Below are 14,798 nucleotides of genomic sequence, written 5' to 3' on the forward strand. Positions count from 1 at the left end.
AGAGAGAATAGTGGTACAGTAATGCACCAATTTTTACTAGAAATAGCAGTCAATAACATATGACACTATTGTAAAGCTTCACTGTACATATATACTAGCAAAGATGTTTGCAGGCAGTGAACATAAAATATTTCATTTTATCTGTGGGAAGAACATTAAATAAATGTACAACCCTGATGTGGATAATGTAGGCCTAAGTTTCGAACTTACCAAATTACATTTGTTGATGTAAATTTGATTAATTCTGTTCAGCTAGATTCGCCTAGACAACATTTAGCTAATTTATTTCTTTCCAGCTCCAACTCAGCCATTGTTAGCCCCTTTTCTCTTCCATAACGTTGCTCCTCAGCAGCAAAAACCCTTTTTTTTATTCTGGAACCTCCTCCTTTCTTAGCATATAGCTCCCCACCCACTCTCTCTCTTTCTTTACATTAGCCCTGCTCAGTCAAAGGGAGTCTTAGTCTTGTAAGCTGCATGGTGACCCCCACCAACTGCTCATGTTGTCATGAAGGAAAGAGACTCGGTGCATTCTGTAAAATGGCTGACATTAGGGAGGACCTCGTTTCGTAGGAAACAATGCCAAAGCAGAAACACTGGAATGCAATGCAGTTCTCAAACTCATTGGATCCTGCCAAACCATCCGAACCATGCCAGCATGGAACATGGACACCAAATGATGATGATGATGATGATGATGATGATGATGATGGTGGTGGTGGTGGTGGTGGTGGTGGTGTGACGTATTGGTCTTGTGCAACATATGCCACAAACCAAGTAGTTATCAGACTGCAGGATTTGTGTGCAGTTACCTTCTCTTAGTTGAGCATCAAAGGAGCTGAAGGGCCTTATCTGTCCTGCATGCATTGTGTTGTCTGCGAGTAACCTTCAGGCATGGCTTGAGAAGGAACAAACAAGTTTTACGGCAGAATGTCCTTGCAACGAAATATCCATACAGTGAATTGTCTTATGGTAAATAGTCCAATGACCAATTGTTCTATGGCGGATTTGTTTACCACAAATTCACCATTCACCTTTTATCTTAACACTAAAATAATTCTAGTTTTGTACCATACAAATGCATTCACTTCATTCTTCATTCATTGTTCGACCGTGGTCGAGACAAAGGAATTTACCATGCTACGCCAGACTTCACGGTCCATCATAGCATTACGGAGGTCCTGTTGCTGGATGCCTGTATCCCTGGAGATTACATCAGGGTAGGAGAGTGTGCGCCCTCTGGTATTGCGAGCAGATGGCTTCCAGAGAAGAGTAGAAATTACCTCATTTTCAGCTTTACAACAATGTCCAGCAAACTTGACTCTCTACCTTTCACAAGAGATGATACAGGTGGTAATTTCCCATATATTTGTACTTTGGTTGGATGATGCTTCCACGAGAGATTTTGAGCTCTCATAAGGAGGCGAGTGTAAGTTCCATCCAACCGCCTCTCATGCTTCTTTGATAATGTCCAGGTTTCTGAGCCATATAGCAGAATTGGTTTGATTGTGGCTTTGAAGATTTTAAGTTTCAAATCTCTACTTAGATTTGATGACCAGACCTTATGCATATCATTACAGGCTGCAGCTTGCCAAGACAGATGCTTGTTTATCTATTATGATGTGTGCAGTCTAGTATAAAACAGTTTGAACACCCTTCATACTTCGCTCAACGAACATAGATAGATAATCATTAAAATATTATGAGTAATAACTGTATGCTCTTTGTCACAATTGGGAATATAAATCAAAACTTTAGCACCAAACACAGCTGGCAGGAAGTTATTGTTAGAGATATTATATTCATTTTGATTGTTTGTAGCTATAGATTACGCTTGGCATCTTGTCAATTAGTGAAAATATTTCGGTCATTTCAGATATTGCATAAGAAACATTTGGTAATTCAAGCACATCTTGGAATTGCGTACACTTAATTATATTTTATTGCGTTTCTTGAAGTATAAGAGAATCAAGAGAATTCCAAGGCATTCAAAACAATATATTTGTTTCGCACAATGCCAACAACACATGCCCATATACACATATGCATGTGTGTATGCACACACAATGCATATATATGCACATATATGTGCATATGTATGCTTATATATATATATATAAATATATGCAAGAATATACAAGCAGTTAGTTTTACATGTGGATCTGGCTGTGTTGTGTATTTGAAATCGAAAGGCTGTCCCACTGATGAAACTGACCTTCAGCAAATATTGTTTTGCTGGAAATAGTTAGAAACCATGGTCTGGGAAATAATTGAGATGGTAAACGTTTTTAATTTTCATTCCTTTCAAAAATTTATCCTTATTTCGTGGTTTTGAATTTCCTACTGCTATTTCTAGCACAAGGCTTTACTATTTGGAAGCCTCTTCTTGTATTTCTATGTGTATATAAATATATATATATGCATATATAAGAATATATACATATATATGCATAGTGCATACATATACAAAGACATACATGCATGCACATGCACACACACACACACACACATATATATATATACATGCATAGATACTTACACATAAATACATATATATACATACACCATAAATAGATGCGCATATTCATACTTACATATATATATATACGTACACACACACACACATACATATTTACATACATAAATATATACATACATACTTCTGTACATACATACACACCTGCACACACACACACACACACACACGCACATACTCATACATACACATATATGTACAAATGTCACTGCAAAGTCTTTATATGATCCGGATGACTTTGAACAAAAAAAAATATTTCTGTTTCTTCATATTGCCAATTTCCCCCAGACTTTTCCATATAAAGGAATCTAGAATGAAGAACTCTGGCAAATTGTTCAAATTTCTCAAACCATTGACATGCAGGTAACATATCCATTGATCACAGAATTAGCTTAACGGAATTTTTGAGCTTTCTTATTTGATTATAATTATATTTTTTAATTATGTGGGGGAAGGGGTGTAATAATGACAATTTTTAATAGATTAAAAAAAGTTTCTTTTTTTTTGTTTTTCTCAAAATGAAATGTGTAATTGTATTTGTCAAATATACATTTATGTGTGTGTTTGTGTGGGTGTGTGTATATGTATGTGTTATATGCATAAGTATATACATATACATATATAATTATACACACACACACACATGCACACATACACACACACATGCACACATACATACACACATGCACACATACACACACATGTACACACACACACACATGCACACACAAATATACATATATATATATAGAAATAATGATTTCAAATTTTGGCTTAAGGCCATTAATTTCAGAGGATGGGGTAAGTTGATTATACTGACCCCAATGCACAACTGGTACTTATTTTGTCGACCCCAAAAGGATGAACGGCAAAGTTGACCTTGGTGGAATTTGAACTTAGAACATGAAGCTGGATGAAGTACCACCAAGCATTTTGCCCTGGCATTCTAAAAATTATCTCACCTTGCCACCTTTATATATGGAAATAATTATACATATATGTATATACATACATATACGTATACATAAATGCACACACACACACACACATACACATAGATGCACACACATGTTGGTGATGAAAATAAGTGTTTAGTAAATATAAGAATGTTTTTCATGCAAGTGTCTAGGAAAATCACTGAATGAAATATGGGGAAATTTAAATTTAAGAGTAAAAATATAGAAATATATAAAAATAACTTAAAAAATAATGGCACGGGGAAAAGATCATGGCACACATATAGATAACCATACACATTCTATAATCACTGTACATCAGCATGGACTTTCGTTACTAATAAAAGAAATGTATATATATATAAACATAAATACATACATATGTATATATACATATATGCATATATACATACGTATATGTACATATCTACATATATATGTATATATACATGCATATATGGATGTAGGTATGTACATATATGTATGTATATATGCATATATTTATATATTATTTATATTATTATATGATTGAATGCCACACGTCCTTTTCAAAGTAAGTTTTATCGTATATATATATATATATATATAATATAAATTTATATTATTAAAAAATAATAAATTAAACTGATTATAACTACCAGTGAAGTCATTCTTTTTCTTTTTTTATATATACCCAACTGTAGCAAGGATCTCACACATTTTCCAATATATATATATATATATATATATATATATATATATACTATATTTAAGCAGCAGAAAATTCAACAAAGCCTGTTACTCTGAATGGCAACGGGAAACTCAGAGTAACAGGTTTTGTTGAATTTTCTGCTGCTTTAAATAAAGCATATTACTCTACCACTGGTATTTGAGTACTCTTTTTTCCACCTTGTTTCACATTTATGTGTTTACTCCGGTATATAATATATATATATATATATATATATATATGTATAAAATCATAGTGGCATTTTCATATAAGCTTAAAGCTTATGGCTGTCACTGTGCTATGAGTAAGGACAATAGTCTAATAAAGGGGCATATAAGACTATTATTAGAATATTTTCCTTAGTCATTGCACTGTGATCGCTATAAGCTTTAAGCTTATATAAAAATACCATTATTATTATTATTTACAGGATTGTAAAAACAGTGGTGTATAAAAAAAACCATTCTCACCTCACCAACATCACCAGGTGAAAGTTGACCAGTATGAAACCATTACTCATTTTACTGTGGTGATGTCATAACATTTTAGCCCTGTTGATTCCGACCCACCTGAGACCATTCCATGATACAAACTTACTGTTTTAAAATCTAAAGCAAAATCTTCCCATAAAAATTTCAACTTGATTTATGTTTTCTACATATGCTTAACCCTTTAGCTATTAAACCAACTATATTTGGCCCCAGATGTTCTTCCTGTTGGATGTTCAAACCAGCCGGATCCAGGGTCTCACACCTATCCAACAACATCATTCTAAAAATAAACAGTCACTTCATTGAAATCTCAAAGCTATGAGATCATGCATGATTAATCCAAAACGGTGTGAATAAATAGATATTACATTTGACGGAATAATCTCGATGTTAAAGGGTTACCGTAAATCCTCGAGTATAGTCCGCCTTTGAGTATAATATGCAGGGGATTTTTAGGGGCTGTACCTCTGAAAAACTTAAACCTTGTGTATAATACGCACCCCTTCTCTAACTTGAGTTAAGGAGGTCTATATAATGTCCTTGGTTTGTAAAAAATGTATACGATAATGTACTTTATTATTATTTTATATATAATATAATGCAAACGTGTAGCATTTTTGTTCATTTTGTTTGCAGAAAATAAAGAAATAACAGTAATAACGTTTAATAAATGTTGCTTACTGTAAGTTATGGATGATTCTTTTATGACTTCATTGCTTTCAGGCTGAGCTTAAGGTATTTTCGCGCCCGACATCACAAAATGCATCTGAATAAACATTGTTGGACAGCAAATAGGGACTCGGACATTGCTTAGAAAATAATTTTCATATTTAACCTCGTGTATAATACACACTAGGGATTTTGACCTTTAAATTTTGGGGGAAAATATGTGGATTATACTCGAGGATTTACGGTAATTTACTTTACAAACTTATTCATATTTTCAAAATCAACTGAAATGAAATCATTGTATTTGAAGAGAAATATTGATAACAAGTGTGGAAATTTGAGAAAACTCAAATAACTATTTCTCGGTCTAGAATCCATAAATTTAAACATGGTCAACTTTCACCTCCTCCTCCTCCTCATCATCATCATCATCATCATCATCACCATCATCATCATCATCATCATCATCATCATCATCGTCATCATCATCATCATCATCGTCATCATCGTCATCATCCTCCTCATCATCATCATCATCATCACCACCACCATCACCATCATCATCATCATCGTCATCGTCATCATCGTCATCATTGTCATCATCATCATCATCATCCTCATCATCACCATCACCATCACCATCATCATCATCTTCATCCCTTAACATACGTGTTCCATGCTGGCATGGATTGGATGTTTTTTTTTTGGAGCTGACCAGCTGAAGGGTTGTTTCAGGCTGCATATCTGTTTTGGCATGGCTTCTACAGCCTGATGCTCTTCCTAATACCAACTGCTGTACAGAGTGTACTGGGTGCTTTTACACAGCACCAGTATGAGTGCTTTTTACATGGCACCAACACAATCAAATACTTTATATTATATATACAATGCCTACTTGTACATACTTGCACATGCAGGTTGATTGTACTTGTTCAGTCAACCATGTCAGCCTTAAATTATGATGCCAGACATCGTCACTTGATACTAACACACAAACGTAGTGGAGAACCTACAAAAATTTCTAAAACCAACCATGTGACTATCTTCTACCAATCAAATCCTATTCAATATATATATACTAATCTGAGCTATGATCTCCCTATAAAAACAGGGAAACCTTCAAACACTAGTCAGAAGCAAGACTGTTGCGACATAAGCAACGCATTTCTATTTAACTTTTTTGAAAATCAGTGTAAACTATGAGACTGGTTAAAGCTTCCAATATTTTAATAAAAAATATTTTAACTTTTCTCAATGTAATTTCTGTTTGCATTTGATGTATGAGATACCAAAAGATTCAGTAATCTTTCAGCTACCAAATGAAATATGCTTTATGCACAATGATTCATTTTTACTAAAAAAGCAACCTCGGAAATGAGGTTGAGTTGCACAATTTTGAAGTCATTTTCAGGCAATATTTGAATTTGCTTCTAATCTCTGTTGCCTAATGTTTACAGTGTCAAAAAATGCAGTAATGCACAAGGAGTGTTATGAGTGCACTTGTGATGCACAAAACACTATCAATGGAAAATTACCAAAAAAACATGCTTTTGGGGGACAATTATTGGCACATTTTCCATCAGTGATGTGGCCTTAAACTGCTAACGTGAACCTTTTCAGTATTTCATGATTAAACAATGTCTTTGAAGTATTGTGATACCATTTCTTTGCACAGTGCCCTATTTTTCATTAGAAAATTTACTAACTAACCATGTTATGGAATAATTGTGATTGCTTCTGGCATTACTACCAAAAACAATTTGTCCATGTAGATTTTCTCGATAGCCAAAGGAGCATTTCAGGTTTAAATTCAATAAAATTTCCCCAAGGACTAAGCACAATAAGAGCCTACATTCGTTCAAGTGTGGTAAAGATGTGAAGAAATGACTAAAACCTTTTGAACTATTTTGCCTTTAACATTTTTCCCTTTATATAACCCAATTTAGGCAAAGATCCTTATCGTTATTAGTATATATTCATGCCTATTCATTCATTCCATAAACCACAAAGTTCGTAAGGATCTTGCCACAATCTCCCTATTTTTCACAGTGGTTGAGCATATACTATAATGTGGGTGGCGCAATGGAAAAAAATGACTGACCTAATAACCTCAGTGAAGACAACAAATACACCATGCAGCTATGCGAGGGCAAATTAAAATCACATACACACATGAGTCCACCCATGGTGCGTGTCCTTTTATTGATCGGGATACACAATTTGTTCATTGATTGGTGCAATTTTAAATCAATTTTCCCTTATCAGAGTCATGTACTGCAATAACAGTTGGTCATGGTATTATTGTTGTGAATGACCTGGGCGATGCTTGAGTGCATTGTGTGGTGCATATGTTCTGCTTCAACTCGAAAAATGAGTATATATATATTGAGGATATATATATATATAATACAATGTGGTTGTGGATCATAACACCTGGGCAATGATGGGCTGCATAGCTAGTGTGTGTGTGTATATATATATATAGTAAAATTTGATTTAGTATTACTAAATTGAATTTTTCCCTGTAAGTTTGGAATCATATTCCCTAATATATATGTGTGTGTGTGTATGTGTATATTATGTGTATGTATACAAATATTTTTAGTGCTTTTTTAAATTTCAATTAGAATCAGAAACCTAGTTCACATTATTATAATAAATAAAAAGCATTTTAATAATAATAATAATAATAATTCTCGTTTTTATAAATAATACTGACAGTGAAAAAAATAAATTTAGGGCATTTTTTTTTGTCATTTTCGTTTTTCGTAAAACACGCAAACAAACATAGATCCACTCTCACAAATATATAAATATTTACCTATTAAACATGTCCACAAGCTTGAGACAATCTTCATACTGTGTATGTCATGTTTGTGTAAAAACGGTTTTGGACATATACATACATACAATATATATGTCTCTCCCGCTCTTTCTCTCTATATATATATACATACACACACAAACACACAATTACACACTCATACAAGCATACAAACACATACATGCACAAACAATTTTGATTAACTGATTGTAGGGAGACTTCTGAGATTCTCATATATTAAATACATATATTTTATATTTTTCTTTAGTTATTTTCATTTTTATATACGTTTTTATTTTCATTTTTATCTTACTTTCAATATCTCTACCTAAATTCTTTTTTGCAAATATCACCTCATTTCTATTTTCAAAGTTTTTCTCACTTTTATTATGTCTTAATATTATTAATATTCCAAGTTTTTGCACAAATATCTTTATTTTAACGAGTGCTTTCAATGCTTTCGTAATTATTAGCTGCCACCACTCTATTCTTCTTCCCCCCTCCCCAACCATGTTTCTACAATATATATTGATTGAACATCCACAGACATTTAGCCATCTTCTCTGAAAAGGTGAATTTCAAAACATCTGGCCATCATTCATGAAGACAATACACAACACATATGCCCCACCCCACACATACATATGTATATATATTCATTTATAAGTGTATACATATATACATATATATGTGTGTGTGTGTGTATATATATATATATATATATATATATATATATTTATATACATACATACATCCCTCTCTCTCTTTCGGAGAGGCACAAGCACCTACACGCACACATACACACACGGCAGTAGTAACTTCCGCCTGCCGAATTCAATCACAAAGCTTCGGCCGGCTCGGGGCTATAGCGGAAGACACCTATATATATATATATATATATATATAGATAGATATATATATATGTATATATATAATATATATTATATATTTATATTATATATATATATATATATACACCTATATATATATATATATATTCTTTACTCTTTTACTTGTTTCAGTCATTTGACGGCAGCCATACGGGAGCACTGCCTTTAGTCAAAAAAACTGACCCCAGGACTTATTCTTTGTAAGCCAAGTACTTATTCTATTGAGTCTGTTTTGCCGAAACACTAAGTTACGGGGACATAAACACACCAGCATCAGTTGTCAAGCGATGTTGGGGTTCAAACACAGACACACAAACATATACACACACATATATATATATTCTACAGGCTTCTTCGAGTTTCCATCTACCAAATCCACTCCCAAATTGGATCTCCCCATTTGCTGGTTAGGCTTTTTTGGGTCTGTAAGGGTTTATTCTCTGATTCAGGGAGGCAACCCATACTCATAAACGTTTTTATATGTTAAGACTTAAATCTTGATTTCTGAGTGTTTCCTCATATCCATGATGCAGAAGTTAAAATTTTTTGTCTTTGTATAGATTCTGAAGAGCTGTCCACAAGGCTTTGGTTTCATGGACATAAAACTCTTTGATAATTCTATGTCCAAAATTTAAATTCTTGTTGTAATGTATAAATATTATATATATATATATATATATATATATATCACCATGTTGGACAGCTGAACTCTGCACATTTTTTCTCTCTCCATTTTTTCCATTCTCTCACCATTTTTACCCTCTCAATCCCTTCTATCGAAGAGCGTTGGATTGAAATGTAAAAACAACGTTTCCATTTTTCCCAAGCATTAAATTAATACACCTACTTGTTGTTCCTATACCTGTCTTTGTCTTTTGTCTTCTGTAAATTTGAACTAAATATATATGCATATATATACATATATATATACAGATATATATATATATATATATTATACAGATATATATATATATATACAGATATATATATATTATATATATATATATATATATAATATATATATATACATACATACATACATATATAATATATATATATATATATATATACATATATATATTGGTAAAAACGGTAAGATAACAAAGAAAGAAAGAGACCTCAATATTATGTAAATAGAGGAAATTTATCTATAAAATAATATGTACAATTACTCAAGAGTCAAGATAAAACTCTGAGTTTCAGATGCCGAAGTGGAAATCCACAACATATATGAAAAGAAATTGTTGCCCTGTCACCAAAGTTTAGCAACATCAAGCGCCAAATCAGCATCCTAAATGGATGTCATGTGACACCATGAGAAAATCTAAGAAATGTGAGCATTTTCGGCTTTATAGCTGCAGACGTGTTCATGCAGTCAAACAGTTCACCTTATAAATATGTTGTTTAGAGTTCATTGAGATTGTGTTGCACAGCAGTCCAGAGATTTTACTGCTATGTCCTCTAGCTGACAAATGCCTTCTGACTGTGTAATCAATAGGTGGAAACCATAGGAAGCTAATATCCTATCAGGTTCCTTTGTCTCTTGAAATATGAATGTATATAATGGCTGTATAGAATATGTTTCCTCAAGATTCTATGAATTTATTTAGAGATTCTATGAGTTAAGGTATTGATTATGGTGAAAAGCATGGAAGATGGACCTTAAATGATAATGACGATGATACATATAAATCAATATATAATACATATGCAGACAAATATATATATATATATGTATATATATATATATATATAATTAATTAATAAGGGTGAGAGAATTAGATACTAATTTAATAGTATATCTATTCTACACCAAGTGGCCTAGTGCTCCGAGAAACCTGGATTATTATAATATTTTATAATATATTATAATATTTTTACAAAATAAATATAAGAGAGTGGTCACTATATGGCTCACTCTAGCACCAGTTAATCCAAAAGGTTTCAACCACAAAAATACATGTTTCCATGAAAGTCAGTACGATTGTTAGCTCACGATTGTTGCCCTGTCCGTGTGAGCTAACAATCGTACTGACTTTCATGGGAAACATGTATTTTTGTGGTTGAAACTTTTGGATTAAATGGTGCTAGAGTGAGCCATATAGTGACCACTCTCTTATATTTATTTTATATTATATATATATATATATATATATATATAAACAAGGTTGTCTTATTCTGTGTAGGTAGAAATATTGAAGAAAAGAAGTTGAAAATACACTGGGATTCGTTTAGATTTTTCATTTTTTAATTTTCAAAGATTTAACTGGTTTCACAGTTTTATCTGATTTTCAAAAGTTGAAAGATAAAGACGTGGAGTTACGCTGCAAGTTCCTTGCTTCTCAGAAGTAAGACAGTTGCATGGTTAAGTCTTTAAAAATTAAAAGATAAAAAGTCTAAAGGAACTCCAGTGCATTTTCAACTTCTGTGTGTGCATATATATATATATATATATCTTTATTTATACATGCATACATACATCAATCTATCTCTCAATATCTATCTCTTTTATATACATACACACATATATATGTACACACACACACACGTCGTCACATGGTCATGTGATATTTATATATATACATACATACATAGATGTATATATTATATACATGTATATATATATATATATGTGTATATATATATATATATATATATATATATATAACATTATTGGAATTGAAGAAATGGAGCTGAACGCAGATTGAACAGAAATCGTTTTATTTCATTCTACACGTGTTCGAAAGGCACAAATTACCAAATCCGATTGAATAATGGGACCATATTGTGTCTTTCTCTTCAGGAAGAAAAAAGGAAATCCGTTGGAAAACAAAAACAGAACAGAGGCAGAGCAAAAAACAAATCGAACTGTGCTCCTAAGAGCCCATGGGCTCTTAGGAGCACAGTTCGATTTGTTTTTTTGCTCTGCCTCTGTTCTGTTTTTTGTTTTCCAACGGATTTCCTTTTTTCTTCCTGAAGAGAAGACACAATATGGTCCCATTATTCAATCGGATTTTGGTAATTTGTGCCTTCGACACGTGTAGAATGAAATAAAACGATTTCTGTTCATCTGCGTTCAGCTCCATTTCTTCAATTCACCAAAATGTTTTAATTTCAATTATCCGCACCAACTCCACGGTTGCAACGCCAGATGGTTGTACCCCAACCGTGCTGTTCACTGCTGTGATTTTTGCTACTAAGGTATCGGTTAAACTTTTGATTAATCTACTACAAGATTATTCATCTTTCTATTTCACATAATATATATATATATATATATATATTATATATGTGTATATATATATATATAGCATACATAAACATCTGCATAGGTATGTGCATATATATGTACATATGTGTGTGTCAGTGTGTTTGTGTGCATAGATGTGTGCATGTGTACACACATGTATGCATGCATACATAGTGTATTCTCTCAACTACGTTCACCACTTCGGAAACAAAAATATTGAAGTCCATCTAAACTTAGTAATAATCATATTTTCTTGAAATTATACTTTCTATTACATTAATTTCTACATATATTGATTTTTATATTTATCTATTTTTCATTTATTTATTTATTTATCTATTTATGTATTTATTCATTTATACACACTTTTACCTGCCCCTCTCTCTCTCTCTCTCTCTCTTATACTTACTTTTTTATCTTTTTTATTATTTTTTTTTTAGGTTTTTTAGAAGTGGTAAAATAAGGAAAAAGTATGTCAAATGATTTCAAGAGAATCGATTTAAACAAATTTTCTGCAGACCAAATTAATTTTCAGGAATTTAGCTATAATTTTCTCGTCTAAACAACATTCAATCAAATTGTTTCCTGCAATACTCACTTCCTCACTCAATTCTATAATATCTAATCTAATTTAGCCAACCCAATCATTCTAGTTAAATGTTTCTCTATCTGTTCTTAGATGTGCATGTACGTGTGTATGCATATAAAGGCACCCTTTACACACATCATGCAGGCATGTAAAAAGCACCCATTACACTCTCGGAGTTGTTGGCTTTAGGAAGGGCATCCAGCTGTAGAAAAACCATGCTAAATGAGACTGGAGTTCGGTGCAGCCTTCTAGCTTACCAGCCCTGGTCAAACCGTCCAACCCATGCCAGCATGGACAACGGATGTTCAATGATGATGATATATAGATATAGAAAGAGATAGAGAGAGAAGGGGAGAGGGGAAGATGGATAGATAGATAGATAGATAGATAGATAGATAGATAGATAGATAGATAGATAGATAGATAGATAGATAGATGGATAGATAGATAGAGAGATAGATAGATAGATAGATAGATAGATAGATAGATAGATAGATGGATAGATAGATAGATAGCTAGATAGATAGATAGATAGATAAATAGATAGATAGATAGATAGATGGATGGATAGATAGATAGATAGATAGATAGATAGATAGAAAGATAGATAGATAGAGAGATAGATAGATAGACAGATAGATAGATAGATAGATAGATAGATAGATAGATAGATAGATAGACATACAGATACATACATATGTATGTATATAGATTTTTATTCTCTCTTTCTTTCACTGGCAAATACATTACATTCACATATCCATATCCGTATGCAGTTATGAATATATATATATTTATTTACATATATATATATTTACATATATATATATTTACATATATATATATATATGAATAAAAAAATGGAGTTAACGCAGGTGTAATCAAATATTTTTACTTTCGACACATGTTTCGAAAATTCCACTGATACTATTCAAAAGAATAAATGGTATAAACAATGCAATCTTCTCCTCCGGAAAGTGAAATTTTTGCTGCCTGGTAACTATTTATTTATTTTTTCCGTGTTAATTGTTAACAAGGTAAAAATACATCATCTATTTATATATATATATATTTTTGTATACATATAATATAATATATATATATATATATATATTAAGGTATGTAGAAAAATACAACCATGGAAGAACGTATAACTCTTAGAAGACATACAATAAACACGGACAGGACATTCGAAACCCTCAGTCTTCAGTCAAGAACCGGATCATCGTAGTAATTCGGGCTGATATATATATACATATATATATACATATGTATACATATCATTACCATCATCATCATCATTATCATCATTTAACAACCATGTGCAATGCTTCCATGGATTGGATGGTTTGACAAGGATCCACCAAGCCAAAGGACTGCATCATACTCAAGTGTCTGCTGTGGAATGGCTTCTTTGACTGGATGTCCTTCCTAATTCCAACCACTTTACAATGTATACCAGGTGCTTTTTCCTCGTGCCTTTAGCACTACTGAGGCAACCATGCAACTCACAAGGCAACAAACAGAAAGGCTGGAGGATTCTGTGTTTGGGTATCAGATGGAGGCTAAGCTATGGGGGAAAAGGCTAAGGTAGGGGAGTGCCATACTGTACAGTTTTCCTCTACCACCTCCACTCACCTGGCATTACTCCATCCCTAACTATAGTAGAAGACACTTTGTAAGTTACCATATTCTTGGAATGAACTTTAAAGTACATGAGTTTGAAAAAAAATTCCATGTTAGGAGCAAGGTGTGTACTGAATGCCTTACACAATAAATTCTTAATTATCAATATCTTTGACAGACAGAAAAGAAAAGGGAAACTTGTGGTAGTTGTAAGCAATTATGGATAATAAGGGGAGATAATTTGAAGGAAATCAAAAATAA

This window comes from Octopus sinensis, linkage group LG11 (assembly GCF_006345805.1).
Source record: "Octopus sinensis linkage group LG11, ASM634580v1, whole genome shotgun sequence".
NCBI lineage: Eukaryota > Metazoa > Mollusca > Cephalopoda > Octopoda > Octopodidae > Octopus > Octopus sinensis.